Source organism: Nycticebus coucang, chromosome 8 (genome assembly GCF_027406575.1).
Source record: "Nycticebus coucang isolate mNycCou1 chromosome 8, mNycCou1.pri, whole genome shotgun sequence".
Classification (NCBI taxonomy): domain Eukaryota; kingdom Metazoa; phylum Chordata; class Mammalia; order Primates; family Lorisidae; genus Nycticebus; species Nycticebus coucang.
In genome coordinates, this window is record NC_069787.1 from 124,153,536 (window position 1) to 124,172,160 (window position 18,625).

General features: G+C 38.0%; 1 non-coding gene across 1 annotated transcript; it reads left to right on the top strand.

Annotated features, from left to right (window-relative positions):
- Window positions 1–325: 325 nt before the first annotated feature.
- On the top strand, window positions 326–461 carry LOC128593003 (small nucleolar RNA SNORA64/SNORA10 family). Its single transcript, XR_008382194.1, has one exon. It is a non-coding gene; the product is annotated as a small nucleolar RNA SNORA64/SNORA10 family (small nucleolar RNA).
- Window positions 462–18,625: the final 18,164 nt, after the last annotated feature.

The following is an 18,625-nucleotide window of genomic DNA, read 5'->3' on the forward strand; positions in this document are numbered from 1 at the left end:
GGCAATGGACCGTTGCACTTAATCCCCACCTCTATTTACACTATAACTTTCAGTTAGTCATATAGGGATGTAGGCAAACAAAACAGACAACCCAGCCCTTTGTGGTTCATCTCCATTGTTGTTTATCTCTAAACAAGATATTTTTGGTTTAGAAAGGTGTGTACGTACTTTGCTGTATTAACTCTGATAAGGAATCTTTACCTTTTGTATTCCTTGTTCGTTATTTTTATCTGATGAGTTTGGGTATATAAGAAAGTGAGTAAAGATGTCCAATTGCTGGTGTGCCTGAGCGAGCACCAGCCATCCCTTAATAAATTGTTCATTTTCTCTCCTTGCTCTGCATGGGTTACACTTGTCCTGACTTGTGTGACTTTTGTAATGTGGAGAGAGAGAAAAGTTCTCCTCAGGATGTCAGGTTGGCCTTAACAGTGGCCTCTCTTTCCTTGAGGGGTCCAACAGGGTAAAAAAAATATATATATCATTCATTTTGTCTGCCATGTCTGTCTCCATGTCTCTGACTAGGCCAGTGGACAGCAACCCATCAGTGTGTAGTTTCCTGAGGGGAGTACTTTGAAGGTGACCATAGTAATATTCAGCAATAAGATATATAGCACTTCCTAGGATGCTTTCATGAATTTACTTGTCAGAACTTATATTTGTCTCTATAATTTCTTCTAAGAATTGTATAGGCTTAGCTATTTAAGGATTTTTTTTAAAAAAAACTATTTTAAGTTAATTTTTATATATGGTGTGAAGTAAGAGTCCAACTTCATTCTTTTGCATATAGATATTTGGTTCTCCCTGCACCATTTGTTAATAAAACTATTTTTTCCTTATTGAATGGTCTTGGCTCTCTAGTTGAAAATCAACTGACCATAAATGTATGAGTTTATTTATGAATACTCAGTCCTATTCTGTTGATTTATATGTCTATTCGAATGCCAATACCACATTGTTTTGAATATCATGTTTTTGTCATAACTTTTGAAACCAGGAAGCATGAGTTCTACAACTTTATTCTTTTTTTCCAGGATTATTTTACTATTTGGGATTTCTTGCAATTTCAAATGAATTTTAGGATAAACTTGTGCAGTTTTGTAAAAGAGGTAGCTGGAATTTTGATAAGAATTTCATTGAATCTACAGATTGCATTTGGGCAGTAATGCATCTTAATAGTAATAAGTCTTCCAATCCATGAAGATAATATATCTTCACATTTATTTAGGTCATTGTTTCAACAATGTTTCCGAAGGAAAAAAAGTGTTACATAATATTTAATTTTTATATTTCATTTTTACAGATTTGGAAGCAATTTGTGACTGAACTTCAGTCTGAATCAAAATATTCTTTTAAAAGAAAAGAGTTCATTCTGATGTTAAATTGCATTTTCCAAGAGCCTATACCATCAATTATCCAGGCTTTAATTATGCAGTCATAGGTGTACTTGTGCATCTGCTCAGTTGAGGACAGGAAGGCTTATGTGAATGGGACCTCATGAATTTGATATCTCCTATAGGAATGTGTGCATTATTCCTGAGGATACTGGAGCATAGTTGAAGAACTTCTCTCCGTTGTCTGTTTTCTGTTTACTGTGCTACCAAAAGTTAACAATCTTGGATTTCAAGTCCATAATTCAATACTATTATCTATAATATTCTTATTTTAAAATACATGTAAATATTTTAAGCATTTCAAACTATTTGGGTTTGCTACTGAACAAATGTTTTACTTGTAGTATATATTTTGAAGGTCCTAAAGGGTATCATTCTAAAACATTTTTGAATATAAAAGCAAGATTTTTGATATATTGCATTGACTACTTTTTTCTTGATTAAGATATATATATATATATATTTTTTTTTTTTTTTTTTTTGTAGAGACAGAGTCTCACTTTATTGCCCTCGGTAGAGTGCCATGGCCTCACACGGCTCACAGCAACCTCCAACTCATGGGCTTAAGCGATTCTCTTGCCTCAGCCTCCCAAGTAGCTGGGACTACAGGCGCCCGCCACAACGCCCGGCTAAAGATATACAAATATTTTATATTTAGTTAACCCAAACCAATAAAGCATATGTACTTAACTCTTTACTATTATATGTTGACATCCCTTTGAGAATATTCTTTGATAAAAACAAATATTTAAATAATCTTTGATAAGATATTGCATTATGCTGTTCTTTCCTCATGGGCATAGAGATAATTTTCAAAGTAATCCAAGCTGTTTAGTTTTACAGGGTAAAGTTTTCCATCCTTGCTAAATTTATTTATTTAGAACTCAGATGCCTATGATATCTATTATAGAAAAAATTCTCTAGCAAGAGAGAGTTGCTCCAAAGGAAATTGTAGAAACTTATGTGTGTCTAGGTAGGTCATCTGCTTATAAAATATTGCAGAAAGGTACAGAATATAGTCCACAGATGTATTGAAAAGCTGAAACATAATGAAAAAGCCTTTTGGAAATCACACTGGTATTCCTTCACCACCATTTAATAGAGGAGTGACTCAGCATTGATGTGAGTGGGTGTGTGGTCTCAGATGTGAGTTATGGGAATATTAACTTTTAGGTGGTATATGTGGTAGTGAAAAATCATACTCTTGGAGTCAGGAGCTTACACTGATGCTCCTGATGCTCATTTCTACAACTGGCTTCTATGAGGGACACTACAAAAATTTTGAGATACACAAAAATAAGAAATATAAAATCATTTTGATTACTATATTTTTTCAAAATAATCACAACACCATTCTATGCACTTTTGCATTCTTGTAAACCACCTTCGAAAACACTCTTTCCATTCATTTTCTTCAAATGCTTTAAGCTCACTTTCATAGGTATAAACAGCTTCTTTGGGGCTAGAGAGCCTTTTTCTGCACATGTGATTTTTTTACTGTATGGAAGAGGAAAAAATCACACGGGGTCAGGTCAAGATGGTAGGGTCATAAATTAAACTTCTGCACACTCCAGTAACTGAGTGGTGATGTTGGCTGTGTGGACAGATGGATCGTCAAGGTGCAAGATGGTGTCCCACAGACCTCTCCTTGGCTGTTGTTCTAGAAGCTTCCTGAAAACATTTGGTGGACACACTGTTGTGTACCACTGAGCAGTAACAGTCCTTTGTTCCTCCAGAGGAACAGTTGTGACATGACCACTTTTGGAGAAGAAAGTTGCCACCATTTTCTTTCTGACACTTCAGTGATGTTTCACTTTTGGTGGTGGATTTTTGTTGGGGAAAATCCACACTGTGACTGACACTTATTCTTTGGATCAAACTGTCAAGACCAGGTTTCATCACCAGCAATGATGTCAGAGACACATCTAGACTCACCTCTGTCCCATCTGACCAGCATTTCTTCACACCACTCAACACACACATGCTTTTGCTCTTCTGTCAAACTGTGAGGCACCCATGGGTTGAAACTTTCCTGACTTGAAGACAATCATGCAGGATTTTGGACACTGCAGGCAAAACCATCCTTAGAGCCCTTTAATGTCCTTACAGCTGATACCAGCTGAGAGCTGCACAGGTGCTTCCAGCAGTATTGATAAGTTGAAGAAGTTAAAACTTGTGCAGTGAATCAGAAAGGACACCACTGCCAACCTCATTTCTTGAAAATGGAATAGTGGACCACAACACAGTCTATCTCAAAACTTTTGTAAAGACCTTTGTAGTTGTCATCATCTAGCCTCCACTGAGGCCACCCAATTGAAACCTTGGTTAAATTTCTGCAAATAAACACTTCCGGTTAAAAGAAAACCAAACCAATCTTACTACACGGATGTAGAAACTGAGATCTGAGAGCCTGAGTCCAATGTCCCATGGTGAAAGCCATGTCTTCAGATCTTTTGCCCCCAGGTACCAATATGATTTTTAGGATTCCACACAAAGGATGTCATTGTTGGGAGTCAATTAGATTTTCACGTTCGTTTCTCCATTTATGCTAGTATATATTGTCAATTTAATTGAAGTGAAATTTAAAAAGACACTGGCTTCAAATCTAATCACTGATAAAGATTTTGAACCTCTAGTCTTATTGACGTTTCAGTGATGTACTTAATCTCTCCAATTATCTGACTTAGTATCTTCCCCTGTTATGAGGCCAAGAAAACATGAGCATATACTTAGGACATGTATATGAATTTCCATAGAAATGATAGGCAGAGGGAAGAGGCAGATTAATGTTCAGGGTTGCCATGGAGTTTCTTTTAGGTCTTCTATGTGTTTGCTACTTGCTGTGAATGAAGACAGGTTAAAAGCAGCCCTAGACCCTCAACAGGAAGTGAATGGGATGTTATATTCCTGCACCTTATGAGTTTTGTTTGTATCTGGTATTGAGTTGGCTCATTAATGTCTATGCACTAAGTGTTTATCAATTGTGGCTTTCTGATCAGCTCTACAAAGCCTACAGAAATGGAAAAGTGGATGGAGCAGTCTCTCTGGGCTTTTCTGCTTTGCTGGATAGGTAGGGACCTGACAAATTTCATAGGGTACTACCTGACTACCCAATTGCCTATTCAGGTGAACCTTTCTCAAGATTTATCTTTAAGAGAGTGAAGGTTCTAAGTTATGTGTGCATTGAGGACTTCTTGTGTAGGGTTGACAAATTTGGCAAATAAACATACAAGACATCTACTTAAAATTGTGTTTGAGATAAACAATACATAAGTTTTTAGTATAAGGATATTCTAAATATTGCATGGGTGTTCTGTCTTTTGTCTGACAACTTTCTTAATGTGACAACTCGCTTGAAGTAGAATAAAGTCTGTTTTCAAATCTTCTTCCAGTTTTAATTTCTTATCTTTGTCTACTTTTAATATATATATATATATATATATATATATTTGCCTCAGGGTAGCTGAACATAAATGTTGCCATTAGGGAATATCTTACTCTTCTCTATCCTAACGCTGAACAGTAATCCACAGACGCTGACACATGGTCCACAATAAAAGTAATCATTAAAAATGTAGGCAGTGGCTATAGGCTGAGAAATTAATACAGCAGTTTTAAAATGGAAAAAATTAAAGTGAAAGGTTTGTAAGCTTTTAGAATACTTTGTTCGTGTACTTATGTCAATGACGTAAGCGCCTTCATAGACCATGTTGTTGATTTCGGATAATGGCAGCTTTCGATTTTACCTTCACCAATGCCCAGACTTATTTACCCAGATTTTTACAACCATCTTCTACATCAACATGGATATAATCATGCTCTCCAATTTTCATGCTACAAGTTAAAGAATCAGAAGAAAAACACGTAAGATCAATCACAGTTTGTTTTACAATTTCTATTTGTAATAGAAACATTTTCTCTTTTAAAAGCTCTTAGAGCATTTTAGAGTTCTTTTCGGTGAGGTAAGGCGTATTTTGATAAGACAAAACATTTCTTAAAAAAATACAAAACATGGGCAGCACCTGTGGCTCAGTCAGTAAGGCGCCAGCCCCAAATGCCGAGGGTGACGGGTTCAAACCCGGCCCCGGCCAAACTGCAACCAAAAAAAAAAAAATAGCTGGGCGTTGTGGCGGGTGCCTGTAGTCCCAGCTACTCGGGAGGCTGAGGCAAGAGAATCGCTTAAGCCCAGGAGTTAGAGGTTGCTGTGAGCTATGTGAGGCCACGGCACTCTACTGAGGGCCATAAAGTGAGACCCTGTCTCTACAAAAAAAAAAAAAAAAATACAAAACATTTCTGTTAAGCATCCTAGTAAATCCATTGAGAACTTTTAGATGTGGCCTATTTAGACTCATATAATTATAGTTTATTTCAATTGCTCTGTGTCATAGGTAGAGGGAGATTGGCATTAAAAGTCAAATACTTTTAGACATTTCTGTAAGTGATAAAACAGTACCTCTGTGGCCATTCTAAAAACATATCCTCAACAAAATAAGAACCACAAGTAGTTCCTGAGTACTTAATGGTTTGTCATTCCTGTTGTAACTTGTTTAATCATTGTAGCACACGATGAGGCAGATACTATTTTTGTGTTCAGAGCCTGGTGCAGAATAGGCCCTCACCATCTATTTGCTGAATAACTGAATATTATTATTTTCACTGTCACTTAGATTATTGTTTTTTTAACAACTGCTTGTTTCTTCATTCTGTATTTATGAGCCAGCACAATGAAATTTGTTTTTAGCTATGCACCAAGGAGGGTGACCCGTGTTCTGTATCTCCTTGGAACTGCTGGGGCACATTTCCCTGCTGAGCCCCGGTGGCTATAACTGCTACAAGGGCAAGGACAGCCGCTCTAATTTACAAATTAATGACGAATTCCTTTGGGTACTAGTGTGAGAAAGGCTAGGAGACAACTCCCAGTTGCACCAGGCACTGTGCAAGGCCTTTTAAATGTCCTCTTTGCTCTCATTTATTTCTGATAGCAACCTCAAATTGACAGGTGAGGAAACTGAGGCATCAGCAAACTGAACCAAGGTCACACAGCTAGTCAGTAGACGCAATATTAGATTTCCAATTCAACCCCAAACCATATCAGATATGTATCAGGCTGACACTTTAATTGGTGTCATGCCAATGATAAACTTCCTAAGAACAGAGACTATCTTAGTCTTGTTCCAAACTGAGTCTTGAGTACTTAGTACACAGCAGGACTTAGTACAGTAGTAGTGGAATAAATGAATTATATAATACATGGAAGTCTCCAGGAAAGTGCTTGATACTCTAAGGACACTGAATCAGTTTCCTCCACTGTGTCTTCCTTCTAAAACTCACCTTAAGTGTATTACATAAATCGTGTCATCAAGAGCTAAAGTAAAAGGACTACTTGGTAAAAGGTCACAAAAATAATGAGATATATATGTGTGTATATATATATATACATATTTTATATCTATCCTATATATATCATATAGAGAGACCTGTCCAGGAAGTATCCAACCATGATTGTCATAGTGCGTGGCTGGACACTTTCTGGACAGCCCTCACATCTATATTCAATATATGCAGTCACCACCGTAACTAGTTCCATCAACATAGAACCCATCCTGAATTTCTGTGGCAAACAGTCTAAAACAGTGTGATAGGCCAGCTTTTTTCCATTTATTCCCTCAGGCCTAAAATGAGCAGCTTACATGGGTTATGAGGTTTGGGGAACAGAGGTTTGCTTAGCGGCAATATCTTGTGTGGGCAAAGTAGACTGAATTTGGAATGCTGTTAAACTTGGGGTCACTGCAGAGTTCAAAGAAAATTAAGTTTCATGGAGGAACGTGTGCTCGGGGGGGGCTCTCTCACCGGGAGCACCGAGGGATAAAGCAAATCCTCCAGGTACGAAGCACGTTTGAAGGTAATTTTTTATTGAAGTCTATTGTCTCAACATGTGGTTGTAATATGTAAGAAACAATGAGTTCTGCCTTTGCAGGTATAACTCCACCAACATTTTTAAAGAAATGTTTCACCACTTTTGATGTTAAACAAATGGGAATGATTTACCCAGAATCTTGCAGTCAGGTGTCTGTGTGTCTGATGTCTGCTGGTGCTAACCCCAATACAGACGCAACACAACTAACACATTAAAAATAGAATGCAGAGGTTAAACCTGCATGGACTTCCATGGTCCCTAGCAACCCATGGAGGGCGATTGTCTGACTTATAAGGAACCAAGTTTTCTACTTACACACAGGTTTTGGTGCATTTGCTTATTTTTGTTTTTTGGCTTTGTCTTTTTTTTTTGCAGTTTTTTTTTGGCGGGGGCAGGGGCCAGGTTTGAACCTGCCACTTCCGGTATATGGGGTTGGTGCCCTACTCTTTTGAGCCACAGGCACCACCCTTTGGCTTTGGCTTTTACATCCACTAAGATTCTGCATCGAGAACTTTCCAGCTGCGTAAACAAGCAGGTTCGATTTGATCACCACGCCTGGAAGTTCTCATGCTTTTATTGTTACCCAATAGAAAAGAACATAGCCACCCAGTGTCGGTACAGAAGGCATCATTCTGACATACATACGGGGTTAACAGTTGAGGGACCAGGTGCTTTTGGATTTTTTTTTTTTCTTGAAGAGCTTTCCAAAATGTACCTTGGCTGGCTCTGCTAATGTAAACTTTGAGCAAGATGCAGATATAGGAGAGGTTGTCCCTGGGATGTGTGGCTTTAATTTCTTTCCTCTTGGAACAGGGGCATGAATTACTCAGTTTTGCATTCCCGGTTCCTAAAAATGTAGAGATGTAGGAAGAGTGTGTTGGTTAAACGACGCCTCCTTCCCCAGCTCAGGACTTCTGCTTGGCACGTTCCGGGGCTACCTGGGTTTCCCGTCATCGCTTCACTTTTCATCTGCCACAAGTTCAGGGCTTTCCGGTGCCTCTCTCCTTGTCTCAGAGGCCTCCATCAAACTCCATTGTTGCTTTTAATTTCTGATGACGACTGCCACTAACACCACTTTTAATCCGCTCTGACCACACTGTGCGTTAGCTTTATGCTTCATCTCTGTGGTGTTCTCCTGTCTTGCCTGCTGTCTCCTCCCCAGGCCTGTCCACATTAGGATGGATAGCTGGGCAATTAAAATAGCACTTTTGCTTTCCTATAACTGATCCAGCCACTCGTGACAGTCCATCAGGCACCACCTGTGGCTACCCTGCTCTTTGATGCACTTAGTGGGGCTGACTTCTAACCTTTTACTGTGGAACCATTCTGGAAACTCAGGTATTCTGGAGATTAAATACAAGATAAGTGATAATTACCTACAGTCATATCTTTCAATGTGCCATTAGGTATCAGTGCAGTAGCTTGTGACACTTATTCACCATGGCCTTGTTTATTTGTTTTCAAGCACAAGGGAGTAGAAGTCTGCAGAATTGATATGGTGATCTGGGTAGTTGTAGCATTGTGCAGTTAGTGACAATATCAGACCTATTATTGATAAATCAACATGGGACTTCAACAGAAGCAAAAAAAGTAATCTTCGTTTGAGAAGGCCACAAACTCTTTCTTTTAGATCTTTTCTTTCGTGACTTTAAAAATATTTTTGCAGACTATTCCATTCCTATTAATATAATGACCCCCCACAAAAAATATGGTGGAAATGCTAAAGTTAGTCCAGAAAATATTTATTTTCAAAAAGGAAATGAGAATGTGCCAGGAAGTGATTCTCCTCCCTCTCCATATTCTCTTAGTTAAAATTCAAAAAAGAATTTTTATTGATATTTAGAAAAACATCTAAGAAACTTTAAGCCTTTGGGATTTAATAAATAGTGCACTTCAGTTTACTAGAATTGATCAGGACCAAGCAAGTTCCCAGTAGGTGAAAATCCAGAAAGCAGCTTCTCCCGGCAAAGGACAGAGGCTGGTGGGCAGGAAGGCTTGACCCAGACTGAGGAGACCCATCCTGCTGGTGAACCTGTCCACGTGGCCCTCTAACAGACAGATTATTTTATATACTCCAGCCAGACAAGGGGTTCTGTGGGTTTGAACCAAAAATCCAGATAGAAACCCCATAAATAAATCTAAACAAATTATTTCAAAAAAGTTTTAAGTTACCATTATTCAAAACAATTTAGTGTTTTGCATCCGTAGCACAGTGGTTATGGGGCCAGTCACATACACTGAGGGTGGTGGGTTCGAACCTGGCCCAGGCCAGCTAAACAACAATGACAACTGCAACAACAACAACAACAACAACAAAATAGCCGGGTGTTGTGGCAGGTGCCTATAGTCCCAGCTACTTGGGAGGCTAAGGCAAGAGAATTGCTTAAGCCCAAGAGTTGGAGGTTGCTGTGAGCTGTGATATCACAGCACTCTAGCGAGGGTGACATAATGAGACTCTGTTTCAAAATAACAATAATAATAATAATGATAAACAACTTAGCATATCTGAGTCCACAAATAAGTTATTTTACTACCTCAAGAGGGAATACTACTCATCCCAGAAAGAGGTGCTTAATATCCATTGGTCTCCAAAATAACAAGGACACAGAGAAAAATGCTTCAATCCCAGTTTTGTCTAATGACTCACGTTTTCCCTTAAAATATGTAAGCATTTAATGTATGCTTAGATTGCCCCGGGACACTCTCATTCTTCCTGTGTTACTGACTTTAGGACACTCTTGACATAATTGAAACATCAGGCTTTCTTTGTGGCTATATTTCTTGTGTATTCTACTTGGCATCCGGGGTTCCCCAGCTGTATAGAAATGTAAATACATTACCTGCTCTGTATGCTCTGATCAATCCAAAGTGCTTCTTATCACTTTGTGTCTACCTTCAGAAGATACCTTGGAATTCTGAGCAGTGCTTTGGGAGCCAACAATATGGAAGTTACAGTGTTGAGCTGATTCTTGCTCAGATTTTCTTTGTTGTTTGTTAAGCTCTTTCAGCTTAGGCAGGAGAGAATTTAGATCAGCCAGAATTGTGGTCTAAATCTGTTGGGTTTGCATATTAACACCAATACAATGAAGTCACAATAAATTATACAAAGCATTGACATGAATATTGTGGTTGTTTTCAACTTGTGAACAGGTCACCAGTCCATTGCACTTTGTAGCTAATAGGCTTCCTTTTGGCACACCAGGTGCACCCACCACGTACATGGTTTATTTGGGTTTCCAATTGTGTATTCTTTCATTTTTTCATTTCTCTGAGGTCCTGGAAATGGAAACTGAATTTCTTAAAGCTCAATGGCAATAAAATAGTATAGTATTTTCATTTTCCTCTAATTAATATATTTGATTTTCTATCTGGTCCAAATATTCTTACATGTTTGCCAATATTTTGAAATGAAATATCGGAAAACATTTTTAAAAGCCCAAGAGGAATAAATAAACCAGTAGTCAATAATAAGGAAGTACATTGTAGGCCTTGCATAAAGAATCTTCATGTAAACAATACTTTTTAAAGGGGATATTATTATGGTCTCTCCTTTAAAATTGCCTTGAAAATGAGCCCAAGAGGCAGGTTTAGAGTATCACACATAGAAAATATCATCAGTATCACACATAGAAAATATTTTAAATGTTTAAATCTTAGTGCTTTCTAGTCTTTTTTTTATTGTTAAATCATAGCTGTGTACATTAGTGCAATCAAGGGGTACAATGTGCTGGTTTCATATACAATCTGAAAGTGCTTTCTAGTCTTGAAGAAAATAAATGAGAAGAAAAATATTTATAGAATTATAAAGATTTGATCTGTTTGTATATTGACTATAGACATAAAACCAAAACATAAAGAACAGATTTAGAATTATATATGGTAAATCAGAGAATGTTATTTTTTTCCATAAACTGAAAAGAAAAAACCCATCAACTATAAAAATTTAAGACTCAAAAACAGATAATTTTAAAAAGAAGAAATAAAAATAATTAGTACATACATGAAAAATAATTTGCCTTCTATAGGTATTGAATAAATGAAAAATAAAATAACAACTTTTTAGTTCACCAAATTTACAAATATAAAAAAATCACAGGGGTCCAAGCTGATTAAGAACAGGGATTTTTTTGCACATTCATACCCTTCTGAGTGAATGTCTAAGCTGCTAACGCCTTTCTGGAAGGCATTTTGATGGTTTGTGTCAAGAATCTTAGAAGTATGGATTTTATGCCTAAATATTTATTCTAAGGAAATTACTAAAAAAATTGAAAAAGATGTATGAACTGAGAAATTTGTCACAATGCTGTAGTAAAGATTGGGGACAATTCATATGCTCAATACAGGGTAATATTCCGAAAGAATCTAAAAATATTGACAGAGAATTTTTGGTGACATAAAAAAAATTATTACCATATATAATACTGGAGAAAAGGACACAGTGAAATATTGAGACTGTTGAGTGCACAGACATGTGCCTTGCATAAAAAAGTCACAAAGAAATGAACCAGAATATTATCTCCGAGTGTCAGGATTACGGGTGATATTATTTTAGTCTTTATGTTTTTCTATATCCTCTAATACTTCTACAAGGAACATATATTATTTTTTACAATCAGAAGATGTAATTTATACTTATAAATACAATTTAACACTTGAGTAACTCATGAAGCTGTGTATTATATAGTGAAAAAAACATACTAATATCACCCTTGCTTCTCTCCTTAGTTCGAAAGACAATCTAGTGAGGAGACTGCATTTCTGCTATTTGCACTGGCCGCTGCTGGGAAACTGCACATATGCTTAGCATAGTTTTAAAGTACCAGCTGCCATGTGTCATAGAAAGACCTGCCCCATTCATCACCTTCCTTGGCTTATTGGAAGTTTGGGAGTCTTATTTCTTGACTTTTTTGTATCCTTTGCCATCAAAATGCCACTTGGGAATAAACGTGAACAGATACTTAATATATTGCCTCATTTAAGAAGTATAAATAGCTAATCCTACAGCCATTTAATTATTATATTTGAAATACTACTTTATAAGTAATTCTTTCTCTTTCCTAAAGCTTCCTAGGAGATTGTCATTTTTTCAGGGCATTGAATTTAGACAAAATTTTCTTGGTTATCTTTGGTTCATCAGATTTAAAAAAAAACTGAGTCAAGATTAAGCATTGAAATCAACACATCTTAGATAGTAAATGCTAATAAGGTTATAGCAGCAGGTATTAAGAAAAAGCCACGTAACCTCTGAAAGTCTCTGCACAGAACAATTATCATTAACAAATAACTGGTGTTCTGCCTTTTGTCAATAAAAATGAGTCTCAGGAATTAATAATTTGTGGTAAATAAAGCATTTAGAATAATTAGTTAATAGATGAGATAAAAATTAGCAATAGCATTTAAAACTAAGTATATTCTTTGAATGTAGGGAATAAGTAGGAAAGTGCTCTTTGTTCTCAATATCTAAGCTTACTACACTTTAGGATAGTTGTGCAGTCAAACTGAAATATTCGATAACACAACAAAGTGACTATAATCAATAATAAGTTTGGATATACTTTAAAGTAACTAAAAGAGTAGAAATGGAATGTGCCTAACACAAAGGAAAGACAAATGCCTGACATGGCGATACCCCACCTACCCCGCTTACCCCGATGTTATTAATTCACATTGTTAGCTTAGATCTAAACATCACATGTACCCTTTGAAGATACACAACTATTAAGTACTCATAACAATTACAAATGCATATATGAAAGAAATATTATCTTCCTGTGTTCTTTTACCCATTGGTACTTTGAATTCAAGAAACATAGGGTGGATATTGTTGATCTGTTTGATAAAACTGACACCAACTGTCACTCAGATTGCACAATCAGAAATCGAAACCTCATTTACTGAATTGCCAAACTAAGTATCAAATATTTGCTTAAGAATTTGGGGCATACTTTTTCTTCTGACTCAGCTATTAAAGAAAAATAAAAATGGTCCCTTGCATTGTAGCAGTTCCTTATGATTCTTATTACTTTGTGACAGACTACTTAGGAGTACTCCAGAAGTATTTTTGAGAGGCAAAAAAATCAGAGCCTTCATTTAAAATTGGATACTTTGAGGCAGAGGGCCTAGGAATACCCTAAATTAGACACAAGGTCACGATGACTCCTGAGTCCCTATATTTGGCAGATAGTCCCATAATCAGTACAAAGGGGGAATTCTTGAGTCATTCTCCTTTCTCTACCTATCTCATAAATTGGGTGGGGGGAGGCAATGGGGTGCAGAGAAGGCTCCGTGCCATTAAGAGACTAACAGAGAATTTGCGGTTAGGTAATAGTTGTATTTGTTTCAATTTCTTCCAAATTGGCAGAATGGGGTAGATTTATGATCTCTTCAATAAACAACCCCAAATGCCATTTTTATTTTGACTTGATCATGTGAGTGCTTAATCTCCTGCTCTAAATACGGAACACATAGGAGGGCATTGTCCTCTAGCTGACCTTTCCCAAAATCGAATCCTAAGTCTAAAAGCTGAAACCTAAAACCCTAAATCATTGATCTTAAAGAAGTTTCCCTGGGAGAATTAGGCCATTCCTTTTTCATTTCTAAATATATGCGCCTCATTCATGCATTCAGGAAGTGTGGTATCCTTGGCCTGAAGCCTCCCTGAATTTTGGGATACGTGTATAAGCAATGATCTCTCAGTTCTAACTTGATTGGAGCCTGAACCTAATCTTACCCGAAATTCGTTTTCAAATCCAAATTCAATTAAAAACAGATGTTTCCAAGTTGACTGAAAAAGGCTGTGAAAAAAAAAAAATCAGGCACATTGCCTTGCGAATTGCTTGAATTTTCTAGGTATTTGTAATCACAAGGCAGAAAGAAGTAAGTCATTCCCAGAGAGTTTGCTCTTCCTTCCTTCCACACGGAGCAATCCAAGTGCTTGGAGTCAGTGTCTTTTAAGAAGGTGTGTTATGATTCGTCAGGCTGGACTTTGCTGCTTGATCTACTTTCTAATACATTCCAGGTCAAAACAAATTTGCGTCTTGCGTTAGGCACTTCATAATGCTCATTGCCAAGAATTAATTTCTACATGCAGCAGAAGGGACACATGAAGAATCACTTATTATCCAAAAGTACTAGACTATTAAGGATGTTTTAACAGAAAATTTCACTGAGTACATTCTTTGAATCTCCTTTTAAAATTGACCTAATGATAATTCAGAAAATACTAGTGAACTTTGGAAGGTTTTTCACCCCCTCACCCCCACTGAAATCAAAACCCCATCAAAGAATGCATGGCGGGAGGAGGAAACTTACTTGTGGACAAATAGTACCCATGAACTTCAATGCATTAAAGTGGATTCATAAGTTCTTCGAAGATGAAAAACATGTGTCCAATTATTGTGAGATTCACCATTCCTTACAAGTTCAGAGCAGACAGTCCTCATCTCCTTGTCTTAAAACGAGTATGTCTATTTTCAGAATAATTTTTAAGCATTAAGTCTGGTCCACCATTTGATTTTTAATCTCCTCTTTTATCCCTGGAATCTTGCATTCCTGGTGTACTTCATCTTTTTGGTGTGTAATAATATCCTTCAGAAATCTTTGATGCATCAGTGAATTAAAAGAAAAAAAATGAGATTAAGTGCTTGCTCTATTTGTCATTTTTAATACATTTTGAGCCACGTGATTTATGATTAAGCATTTCTTGGGAGAGGAGAATGTTTCAGGTGGTATTTTGAGCTCCATTTAAAGCAATTTAGTTGTCATCAGGCCTCCTCACCCTATAACCTTTGTAAGACCTTGTTTCATAAGTTGGACCCAAACAATTGGCTTGTGTTTCAAGTAGACAAAGCCTTATGGAAATGATGCTTGCTAGGTGTTTTTATTGGATGTCTGGGTAAGAGTTAGCCTTTGTCAGACCAGTCTCAGACCATAGCTAGCCCGACTCCAACACTCTTGGTGGTAGTTTCTGCTCTTACAACTCTTTTTAAAAATTCTTTTAAATTGAGAGTGGAAGAGATTATTTGGATTCATCCTCCCAGCTTTCTGCTTTGCTTCCTGATTCAGTGGCTCAGATTAAAAGTGTTAGCTCCATTCCTCCCTCACCTTTAGGGGAGGTCCCATGTTTAGTGCCTCTCTTCCCTTCATTCTGCGGCAGCCTCCCCGGGCATCGAGTGGGACCTCTACAGCTCATGTTATATTCATGCTTTGCCAGGATGGTCTAGCTCTGCTAAGGGATGGCACAAGGATTTCCTACCCTGGAGATGCTAAGTTGAGCTCAATCTGCTTGAAAGGTAACCAGAATTGTCTCTGCCCTCACCACCTCCTCTCAATGAATCGTCTGATTCTGAACTAATGTTAGACGCCGGGGGCTATCGAACCTCTCACTGTCTACGTGACTCAAGATGAGAGAGAGAGGAGAGGTTGGTACAACTTCACTCCATTTCTTAATAGCAAAACTTACCCTTTATTTTAAACACATAGAGCAATGAACGCAACGTCCCTTGGGTAATTGCCAGATGAACAAGATTGAGGAACTCTCTGTTGTATTTTTCATTACTTGCATCATAATTTGGAATTTTGCATTTGGAGAAAGCAGCATAGTCATAAAATTGATTGTAGCAATAAATTCCTGGGCCAAAGGCAGAATATCTCAGATTTGGGGACATGGGCAGGGAGTGACTTGGCTAATATGAAGCAAAAGGGAGGGAGAAAGAAAGAGAGAGAGAGAAGAAAGAAAGAAAAAAGAAAGACAGGGAGAAAGAAAGGAAGGAACGGTGGCACAGAGCATTTTGATCATGAATTTCCGTCTCATTTAAAATAAGGAAAAGGTCAATTTTCCAAAAAAGAAGGGACCAGGGAGATGATAAGAACAGCATCTAGTCATTGCACGCACCATCCTCTCTCTGCTTGTTGCTCTCCTAAAAGTTCTTGGGGCTTTTTCACAAACTTAAGGGCTTTTAAAGTTCAACCTATGCAGGTGTCCATTGAACTTTCAGTGAGGACACAGACCAGCGATCCTGTGGAATGAAGTTTTCATTCTCCGAAGTCACCACTTCACCTAGATGTGACTTCAGAATTAAGATGTAAATGTCATCTCAGTGTACTGATGACCAACAGTATTTCTAAAAGGTTTTTTCAGTTGACAAGGTGGTTTTACACGTGACATCTCAGACTCTGGTTTTTGGAGCAAAGTCACTTGGCAAATTCAAAGAGAGTACAGCCCGGTCTTTGCTTTAGCAATTCCCTGTACCAGTAGTGACCAGAGAGCGACAAACATCAACAGATAGAGCCAAAGAATTCTGCCAGAACTAATTTTTCCCTCTATGTAACCCAGCTTGCATGTCAATAACAGAAAGAACTGAATTAGCTCTTCTTTAATAATGTCTCCAGCTTTAGACTTCTTTGTCTATTTTTTCTACTCAAGAGTCTTTTTATTTTAGTCTACTCTTTGTTTTAATTCCTTTACGTGTAGGACTTGAAAAGAAAGTGAGCCAGGGAACAGGTGGGGAAGGCAAAGATCAGGAAAGGGAAACAAGGGTGAAAAAGAACTTGGAGGAGAATGAAAGGAAATAAGTTCATAAATAAGTAATGGGGTGAGGGAACAAAGGGAGGTGGATTAATATCCTGGACCTCAGATTTAATATGAGTAGGAAATAACTGATGATTTGCAGTGGAATTCTGTAAATAGTGTCAGAATTAATAATCCTGTTGACTTTTTCCTTAAGAATAACACACGGGGTGACTGAGCAGTTCACTCCGTACTACATGCAGAGACCACGGGGACCCCGTTTGGCGGTGCTGGGAGGAGCCGCCACTGATTAATGAAGGGGCGTCCTGAAGAGGGAACCTCGTCCGTGCTGTGTGAGGAGCACCCTGGGGCCGAGGCTCCTTTGGGTGAGTTGATGCCTTTCTCCCTGCAGCTTCCTTGTTCTGTAACATTCTGCTCCAACCAAATGCATTGGTCACTAAAGAACACGTTTCCCGTCAAGGTTTTCTGCAATAAACTACACTGTCGTCGATTTGAAAATCTACAGGAATTCCTATTCTCTGTCTATAACTTTATTCAATAGCTAGCAGTGGTTTTTAAGTTTATAATGTGCAAAAACCACTCACATGTGTTGTGGGTGACACCCCGGTGGCTTAAAGCAGGTGGGGATTGAGTGGTGGTGGGCATCCCTTTTGTTGTGGGTGATTTAAAAATGCTTCATTTCTTGGGGCTGTGGATCAAATTTATTCTGGGGAAGACTTGCAAAGCACTTTCAAGGCAAGACTGGCTGAAGCAGGCCCTTCATGGAAAGAATTCCAACCTACAGGGGTGGGCAGGGCTGGGAGGAAGCCCCAGTGCAGGCGCTGGTACCCCAGCCACCCAGATGACGGCCTGTGCTGGAAACCGCAGCCACCGACCCAGACAGTGTGCCTCTGTTGGGACCGTGTCTGAGAGGCAGTTTCCCTGGGCCCTTTGTTTGGAAAGAAAGTTTATTATTCCTTAAGTCGTAGGTCTGTCAGCTGCTGCACAGAACCCAGCAAATCCTAAAGGTGGCTCTTGTACCTCCTTTGCTTATGAAAATGACACAGTGGTACAATCCTTCATTGGCACGGCAGCTTTCTTGGTAGAGTCTTAGCTTATGCAAAAGGGTGAGTAATTGGGTCATTGATTTAAAAGTTAAACAAAAGAAGGCACAATTTAAAAAATCTCTAATGTATATACAATAAGCATTTTCTTTCAACTTAAAATACAAAATTATGCATTTATCCAGCAATCATTTGACACAGGAAGGCAAAAGTCTTTTCTTTGAATCTAGATCTGATAGTGGAGTTGTCTTCATAAACCATTTATAATACATCATTTTATCTGCAACGTCCAGATTTTACTTTCTTTAAAGTTCTGATTTTGTTAGAGTAGAGCAAAAATTTAAAGACGCTTTTTGAGTAATCTGAGAATAGAGCCTCCAATTCAGAATTATTATTTTCCCCTGACTTTTATGGTTATTTCATTCACACATAATTCAACAATACTTTCAAGAGCTCCCTTTTGTTAAGTCTTTTCAATGGAGTCATGTTCATCTTTATATAAACAGCTCTCTCCCTTACAGTTATATTTCATTGTATTACATAATATTTAGCTAAATTATTTAAATGTATATTTGTTCAACAGGTCACACACAGAGTTAAGATCCAGCACAACTGATACTCAGTAAACCGACAACTCAACTAGTGAGAACAGAAGCACAGCAGCTTACAGAGCCTGCCCTCGGCTGGGCCTCTGTGTCCTGGGGGCCAGCAGGAGGGAGGGTTGCAGAGGGCATGGGGGAGACAG